This window comes from Vombatus ursinus, unplaced genomic scaffold (assembly GCF_900497805.2).
Source record: "Vombatus ursinus unplaced genomic scaffold, bare-nosed wombat genome assembly UNPS02009062.1, whole genome shotgun sequence".
Taxonomy (NCBI): domain Eukaryota; kingdom Metazoa; phylum Chordata; class Mammalia; order Diprotodontia; family Vombatidae; genus Vombatus; species Vombatus ursinus.
This window is the reverse complement of record NW_020948840.1, coordinates 3,638,589-3,647,631: the sequence shown is the minus strand read 5'-3', so window position 1 is coordinate 3,647,631 and position 9,043 is coordinate 3,638,589.

Sequence of the window (9,043 nt, the reverse complement as noted above, 5' to 3'; positions counted from 1 at the left end):
TGTTTCTCTAATTAGAACTGGCCCCACAACATCCATGTGTCACAGGTATTATTATTCCCATTTTATAGAGGAGTAAAGTATCCAGAGCTTTATGGTAATAGGACTGAAAAATAGCAGTCAGGAGTAAAACCCACGTCTCAAAACTCAAAGGGTGCATTAGTGATGGCTGGAGGCAATTTTTGAGGAAGCTAGATTAAGTTCATTTGGATCATGTCAGATGTGGTGGTTAGAGGGTAGAGGTGATACACTCAAATACAGCTCAGTCTTTGAAATCTCTGGTGTCTTTCTTCCTGCTGGTGACCTGTCTCTCTGGCCCTATTCTATTAGAAATTGAAGGAAAACCGTCCCTTTCCCTATCCCATCTCACTTTGCTCTGCTCTCCTCCACTTATAATATGGCTTCCTATCTTTTTTTTTACATCAACCTAGAACATAATCTTCCTGTTTCCGACTGTTGTTTGTTCTTGTTTAGTTGTTTCAGCCGTGTCTAACTCTTTGTGACCCCTTTTGGAGTTTTCTTGGCAAAGATAATGGAGTGATTTGTCATTTCCTTCTCCAGTTCATTTTACAAATGATGAAACTGAGGTAAACAGGATTAAATGACTTTCCCAGGGTCACACAGCTAGTGTCTGAGGCCAAATTTGAACTCAGGTCTTCTTGACTCCAGGTCCAACACTCTATCCACTGAGCCATCTAGCTGCATACCTTTTCAGGTTTATTGTGTATTTTTCTCCTTCACACTCCCTATGATCCAGACAGACTGGCCTTCTTGTTATACCTTACCTCCTGCCTCTTCACCTTTGCACAATCTGTCCCCTGGCCTCAAATGTTCTCCCTTCTCATCACCACATCTTAGAATTTGTAGACACCTTTAAAGCTTAGCCCAGAAGAAATAAGAAAAAGCCAGTTGAGGACTTCCACTTCTGGGAGCCAAGATGGCAGAGTAAGAAGTGAGTCTCTCTTACCCTCCCTCATTAACCCCTGAAAGCCCAGAAAATATCACCCCAGGAAAAACCCTGGAACAGCTGAACCAGAAGAAAGATGGGGTACAGCAGTCAAGTAGCCCAGGTAGCTTGAAGGATTAACAGGAAAGGCCCCTCTTACCCTGGGGGAAGGGGAGCAGTACAGAATGGGAGGTGTACCAGCAAGCTAGCAGAAAGCCCCACCTCAGCATACCAGGAGAAGATCCTGAAGCCCAGGTGGTGGAGCAGGCAAACACCAACACCTGGACCCCCAAGTGCCTCATTGAGGGCAGGGGAACTGGTGGAAACCAGCTCAGAAAACCACCAGGTGCTTCGGCATTCTACAGCAACTGGCTCTCCCAGTGCCTCAGCAAAACTAAGGGAAGCAGCACTCCAAGGGACCCCAGTCACATAAACACCCTACAATATCCATCTGAAAAGAGCTGAAGAAAGCAAAAGGAAGGAAAGGCCTGGGTGAGCAGGAAATCTCCAGGAGCCACACTACCTAATCTTACCCCTAGAGTTCCAGTGTTGCTGATTCCAGCCCAACACCAGGTAAGCTGCCAGAATCCTACAGCCTCCAACTGCCAACATTGGAGGCCCCAGCTCACAAAGCCATCGACCAGGCCCTAGGCTCCCAACACAAGAAACTTGGGTCAATGCCCTCTGCTCCCCAGCAGGAGAGTGCAATCTCTTTAAAGGCTAGGAAATAAGCATATACCATGAGCAAAAAGAAATATATGATAGATTCTTATTATGGAAAGAGTGAAGATCAAGGCAAAAAATTCTGAAGAGGACCACATTGTCAACAAACCTATATCTGGAACTTCAAAAGGGACTGATCTTGAACTGGTCTGAAGCCCAAAAAGTCTTCTTAGAAGAACTCAAGAAGGATTTTAAAGGGCAAATGAGAGAGGTAGAAATAAAAATGAGAGAAGACATGAGAGGTATGCAAGAGAAAGTCAATAGCTTGGAAAAGGAAGGACAAAAATTAACTGTAGAAAACAAATCCTTAAAAAATACAATTGTCCAACTGGAAAAAAAAAGTACACTGAAGAAAACAAGTCCCTAAAAAATACAATTGGCCAACTGGAAAAAAGTACACTGAAGAAAACAAATCCCTGAAAAATATAATTGGCCAAATGGGGAAGGGGGTACAAAATCTAATAGAAGAAAACAATGTGTTAAAAATTAGAATTGAGCAAATGGAAGCTAATGACTCTATGAGAGAGCAAGAATCAGTCAAATAAAAACAAAAGAATGAAAAAATTAGTGAAAATGTAAAATATCTCATTGGTAAAACAACTGACCTGGAAAATTGATCCAGGAGAGACAATTTAAAAATTATTGGTCTACCTGAAAATCATGATGAAAAAAAAGAGCCTGGACAGTATCTTTCAGGAAATCATAAAGGGAAACTGCCCTGAGGACCTAGAACCAGAGGGTAAAATAGCTGTAGAAAGAATCCACCACTCACCTCCTGAAAGAGATCCCAAATTGAAAACCCCAAGGAATATAGTAGGCAAATTCCAAAATTACCAGGTCAAAGAGAAAATACTGCATGTGGCCAGAAAGAAACAATTTAAATATCGTGGAACCACAGTCAGGATTACACAGGACCTTGCAGGTTCTATATTAAAAGACCATAGGGTGTGAAATATGATACTCCATAAGGCAAAGGAACTTAGATTACAACTAAGGATCAACTACCCAGTGAAAATGAGCATGATCTTTCAGGGAAGGAGATGGATATTCAACAAAATAGGGGACTTCCATACCTTCCTGATAAAAAGACTAGAGCTCAACAGAAAATTTGATCTTCAAATACAAGACTCAAGAGAGACATAAAAAGTTAAATGGGACAGAAAGAAACAGCATGTTATTAATAAGGGCAAACTGTTCACACCCCTACAAGGGAAGATGACACTTGTAACTCTTGAGAACTGTATTGTTATTACACCATGTTAAAGGGGTATACATAAAGGGGGTGGGTATAAATTGACTTGGATGTAATGATGAAAAAATCTAATCAAGTGGGTTAAATGGATGCAAGTAAGTGAATTAATCTGATCTAACTAAGAAAATGTACTGAAAGAAAAGGAAAGGAGGAGGCAGACAAGGGTAAATTACATCACAGGAAAAGCCACAAAAACCTATTACAGCAGAGGGAAAGAAGGGAGGGAGATGAGCATTATTTGAACCTAACTCTCATCAGACTTGGCTCAAGAAGGGAATAACATAATCAGTTAGGTATAGAAATCTAACATTCCCTATAGGTAGTAGGAGGGAAAGGGGGAAAGAAAAGAGAGGGGGTTAAGAGAAGGGAGGTGGGACTGAGGGAGAGGGTGGGCAAAAGCAAAACATTAGTGAGGAGGGATAAGGAGAAAGGAGAAAGAAAAGCATAAATGGGGGGAAGGATGGAGAGAAAGACATAGATAGTAATCATAACTGTGAATGCGATATATGAATGTAATGGAATAATATTGTGCTGTAAGAAATGACGAACAGTCTGACTTCAGATAAACCTGGAAAAACTTGTATGGTTTGATGCTGAGTGAAGTGAGCAGAGCCAGAACATTGTACACAGTAACAACCATATTGAGTAATGACTGACTTTGATAGACTTAACCCCTCTCAGCAATACAAGGATCTAAGACATCCCCAAAGGCCTCGTGATGGAAAATGCTATCCGCATCCAAAGAAAGAATTATGGAGTTCTTTCACCACATGAAAAGCCTAGGGCACCTGCTTCTGAGACAGTCATGATGATATATAATATAACTTCCCTAGAGAGTTTACATAGAATACTCTCATCTATGGAGTATACATTGACATTCTGTAACTGGTTCCAGTTGGCTAACCATATGGTGAATAGGAGATCATTCAACTAGCTGTGAAGACATTCTGGTGGAGGAAATAACAAATAAATATATGTGTATTCAGAATAAATATAAAAAGAATACCAAGGAGGGAGAAAGGGAAGGCACTAGCAGCTAAGGCTTCCTATAGAAGGTGTTGCTTGATCTGTGAGAAGGCTTTTACAAGGTAGAAGTGATAAGGGAGTGCATTCTACACATGTAGGACATCTAATGATTATCCAGTGTGAAGAAGAGAAAAGATCATTTGGCCAGATCACAGAGTATCTAGGATGAGGAATAATGTCCACTGGGGCTAGAAAGATAGACTGGGGACAGGTTATGAAAGCAAGAGGGAGCTACTGACATTTATTGAGTAGGGGAGTAGTAAGTAATATAACATTGTAAGATCCATACTTAAAATCACTTCATGAACAGAACCAAGAGAACTTTGTACACAATAACAGCCGTGTTGTGTGATGACTAATATTGATAAACTTAATCCTTCCCAGCAATACAAGGATCTAAGACAACTCCAAAGGCCTCATGATGGAAAATGCTATCTACATCCAAAGAAAGAACTATGGAGTTTGAATGCAGATTGAAGCATACTATTTGCTCTTTTTTTCCTTCTGTTTTGTTTTGTTACCTCTTTCTTGTGGTTCCTTCTATTGGTTCTAATTCTTACTTACAAGATCACTAATGTGAAAATATGTTTAATAGGAATGTACATGTATAGCCTGTATTAGATTGCATGCCGTCTTGGGAAGGGAGGTAGGGAGGGAGAGGGAGAAAAATTTAAAACTCTAAAGCTTATGGAAGTGATTATTGATAATTTAAAATAAATTAATAAAACATTTTGAAAAAAAAAAAAGCTCGGTTCAAACATCCTCTCCTACTGAAGCATTTCCTAGTATCCTCAGATGCTAGTGGTTCCTCCTCTCACCAAATTGCCTCATATTTATTGTGTTTCTATTCTGTACATTCTTTTATGTATAACATGTTGTCTTTCCCTATAGCATGTAAGCTCCTTGAAACTGCTTTATTTTTGACTTACTATTCCCCACCAACTAACATAGCATGTGGTACACAGCAATCTCAAAACAAATGTTCTTTGATTGATTGGTCCCAACTGTTCCTCCTCTCTACTTTGCAGCTTTGATCTGATGTTCTTAGCCTGGCACTGTGCCGTGCCTCCAGTCAATGTTGACATAATGAGAGATTCAACAGGAAGGTCTAGAGCCCCTTCTCCTGAAAGCATCACCAACTTCTTGCTACTCAGTCTGTTAGAAATGCACACCAGGAAGTAGTGTTCAGTGAATCCTTATGGCCCAAGTCCAAGTCTGCCACTCAAGGCTCTTTAAGATTCTATTCCAACTTACTTTTCTAGATATAGCCTCAAATATTCCTTGATATGAATTCTATACTTCAGCAAAACTGAACTGTCCCATCCTGCTCAATCACACACTTTCATCTCCCACTTCTCGTACTGTTCCCTGATACCTAAATTACCTTTCTCCAATCTCCCCACTTTCCCACAACTGCCTATTGTTTTGTATAAATTCTACACGTATGAGTCTGTGTTCATGTTGTCTCCTTTGGTAGAATGTACACTCCTTGAGCATAGAGACAATTTCCTTTTTCCAAGTACTTAGCACAGTGTCTGACACTTAATGTATTTTAATTGAAGTTAGATATGGATGGGGCATTAATCCACTTTTTTCATTTTACAGATAAGGAAACTAAGATTCAAAGGCATCAGCCATTTGTCCAAGCTTACATAGGTAATGTGTAGCAAAGGTCACGTTTAGGTGTTCTGACTCCCCTCTTGGCTCTGCTTCAGACTTCCTGGACTTTTCCACAAAACCTAAACTGAAGTCTCATCCTGGAACTTTCTTCAGAACCTCGCACCTTCTCACTCTGGAATATACTGTCCCTTTGGCCTTCTCATCCAGAATCATGCCTCCACCTTTTTGACCCTTTTCTCCCATTGGTAAATTCGTCCTGAAGCCCTTCATTTTTTGGAGGAACCTATGTTAACCAACTTTCATTTGCCTCCTGAATCTCCTTTCCTCTTTTTGGACTTCAGCACATGCCCCCATGTGGGTACCTCCCTCCTTCCCTCACACCCATCCCTGATTTTCAGCTCCCTTTATTCTGTTGTCTTCCCCAATTTGAATGTAAGCTCCCTGAAGGCAGGGGACCTTTTTTTTTTCTTTTTGCTTGCATATGTATTCCAGCACTTAGCACAATACCTGGCACATAGTAAATGCTTGATAAATTTTTGCTGCCTTGTTGTCTTAAATACAGCATTATTTTGACATTACCACACTGCTCCCCAGCACAAATCAATATAAAGAGATTCGAGAAAGTCATTTCTGTAATGTATAGTGCACCAGTTATTTATTTGTATTTGCATAGAACTAAAGAGCGTGATGGGAAAGGGTTGAAAACAATTTCTCCACAACAGTTTCAAACGATTCCCTGTTCATTTAAGGAAGGACAGCCACAGAGTATGGTAAGAACTATATTTTGAATGTTTTTTTTTGTTTTGTTTTTTTTTTTACAACATAACAGATTAGATTTGAAATAAGAACAAAGGAGAAAGTAGAGAATAGCTAAAAGAGCATGTATGGAAGATGTTGATAGCTTTTGGTTGAAAGAACCATGACCATCTCCTGGAAGAGAAAGTTGTACTATACTCATTAGTGAATGGTCAGAAGAGTAGCATGTAGCCCTTAAGATAGCATCTTAGTTGAAGATAATAGCTGAGACTCAGTAGGAGTGTGAAATTGTTTGCAAACAGAGCTTTAAACATCTTCTTCCAGGGAAAGGGTGCTCACTAGTGGTGTGCTGGAGTCAGCACAAATTGGGTCAAGAGAAACAATTGTTAAATTTTCAATGTGAGTATTTATCCCTCAAAAATCAGCAAACACTACAAATTGGGGCTTGATTTTTTTTATTGTTGTTGTTGACTTCCTAGACTTAAAGTGATACAGAAAATGTAATATAGACTAAACTTAAAAATGTGTTGTTAAACACACTGATGATTGTTAAACATTTACCAGCACATTCCTCCTACTAACTATGGCATTCCTTTATAGATGGTGAATAGGGTAGCAGGTGGTCATGAAGGTAACTTTGGATGGAGACAGTTCTATGCCAGATGGCCAAGAGCAGAAACATGCCTGGCAGAGAGCAGACCCAGCAGAGAGCAAAAATCAGTGTGATGACTTCATCAAAATCCACTGGCAGCTTACTAGCATTAAAGATATGTGCTGCCCCTGATATTTTTCACCTGGTCCTACATGTTCCCATCATGTGTGCCCTTCCACCCTTCCTATGTATTCCCCACAGGGATGATCACTATGAGTAGTCATTATTCCTACTTAGGGTGAATGTATTTGTGAGTTAATAGGTTCTAAGTTTCTAGGGAATATTTTTGCTGTTATTTTAGTCTTATTTGTCTAAATGCCTCTGCAATGAACTTTGTCCTCTGGCTGACTTGTAAAAGTAAATGGATTACCTGGGGCTTATAAGTTATGGCTGATCCATAAATACCTGAAATCTGGAGTGACTTTTTTAAAGACGAATGGGTGATGGAGCTCCCAGTTGCTACAAATATAATCCACACTTAAAAAAGAAGATCATTTTTAGCTTTTCTAAAAATGTGTTTGCCCACTAACACTTTAAATTCATCAACTGTGAGAAGCATGACCAGAATCACCTTGGCCACCCTTGGACACATTTTCCCCTCATGTCACAGTCATTTCTTCCCTAACACTGCATGACTTCTCTTAGTCCCAAAGAAGCTCTGATAAAATCATTTGCAATGAGGTGTTGTGGAATAGGGTGGAGAAGAAAATATTTAACTTATTTTTTCAGGCATCAGACAATTTTCACTTGTTTTTCAGTTGTGCCCAACTCTTCATGACCCCATTTGGGGTTCTCTTGGCAAAGATACTCAAGTGGTTTGTCATTTCCTTCTCTAGCTTATTTTATAGATGAGGGCACTGAGGCAAAGAGGGTTAAGTGACTTACCTAGGACAACACAGCTAGTAATTATCTGAGACCAGATTTGAACTCAAGAAGATAAGTCTTCCTGAATCCAGGCCTGGTACTCTATCCACTGTACCACTTATCTGCCATACAATAGTTCATATTAGTTCACATATATGTAGCACTTTAAGATTTATAAAGCATTTACAGACATTCTCTCATTTTATCTGCATAACAACCCTGTTATGTATATCTTATTATCCTCTCATTTTGTTGATGAGAATATTGAGTCTCAGGTAGTAACTTTCTTGGAGTCAGACAACTAATAAATATCTGAACTGGGATTTGAACTCACCTGTTCCTCTTAGCCCAACCCTCAATATACTATACCACTTCTCCTTCAGATCTGGGTGACAGAGAAATATTGGGGTTAAAAGCCTGTCCTACATGGTTTACATAATATCATTTAGTTAAATGCCCTGAATGTCACTAAGAACATGTCCAGAGAAGGGCTAGTGACATCTTGGGAAGGCCAGACCAGCATCTGTGCTCCTGGAGAAAGGCTGTGTATTGTTCACTGACATTGGATCACATCCTAGTCCAGGAATTCATAATGTCAGGAGAACTCATGTCTCCTGAGGAGAGGGATAAGTGCATTCTGTAAGGGAGAGAGAAATGTGATCATCACATTTAGAGAATGTGTAAGTAATAAATAAAGGGCTCAGGCTATTGTGCTGTGTCAGTAGTAAAAGCCGTAACAAAATTGGGAAGAAAATGCTGATTTTGACAATCTTCAGACAAAGAAAATGAAGTTTCTATGGGAAATCATTCATTGTCTGAAATGAATCAAAACAGAGTATGGCCCCAAAGGCTCTCCTGTGGGAGCATCTCGTCTCCACAGTGATTGCCAGGGATGTAACCACCGAAAGGTTTAGAGGTAGAGCTGTACTGAATGAGCAATTTTGTTATAGATGTCCAAAGGGAATAAGTCACATCACAATTTAAATCACAGGAATAGAAAGTATTGTCAAGAAGTATTTTCATTAGGTGCTGCTACTAACTGCAGGTCTTGAACCTCCCCAGCTTTTACTGCTCCAGGGCCTAGACTGACTCTGCAAAGATTGGCACAAGGGAAAAGAACCAGGAGGAATGGGTGTTGAAGGGGAAAATTTAGTCTTCAAGTAAGAAAAATATCAGAATTAGAAAGTGGAATGGACCATCTCAGGAG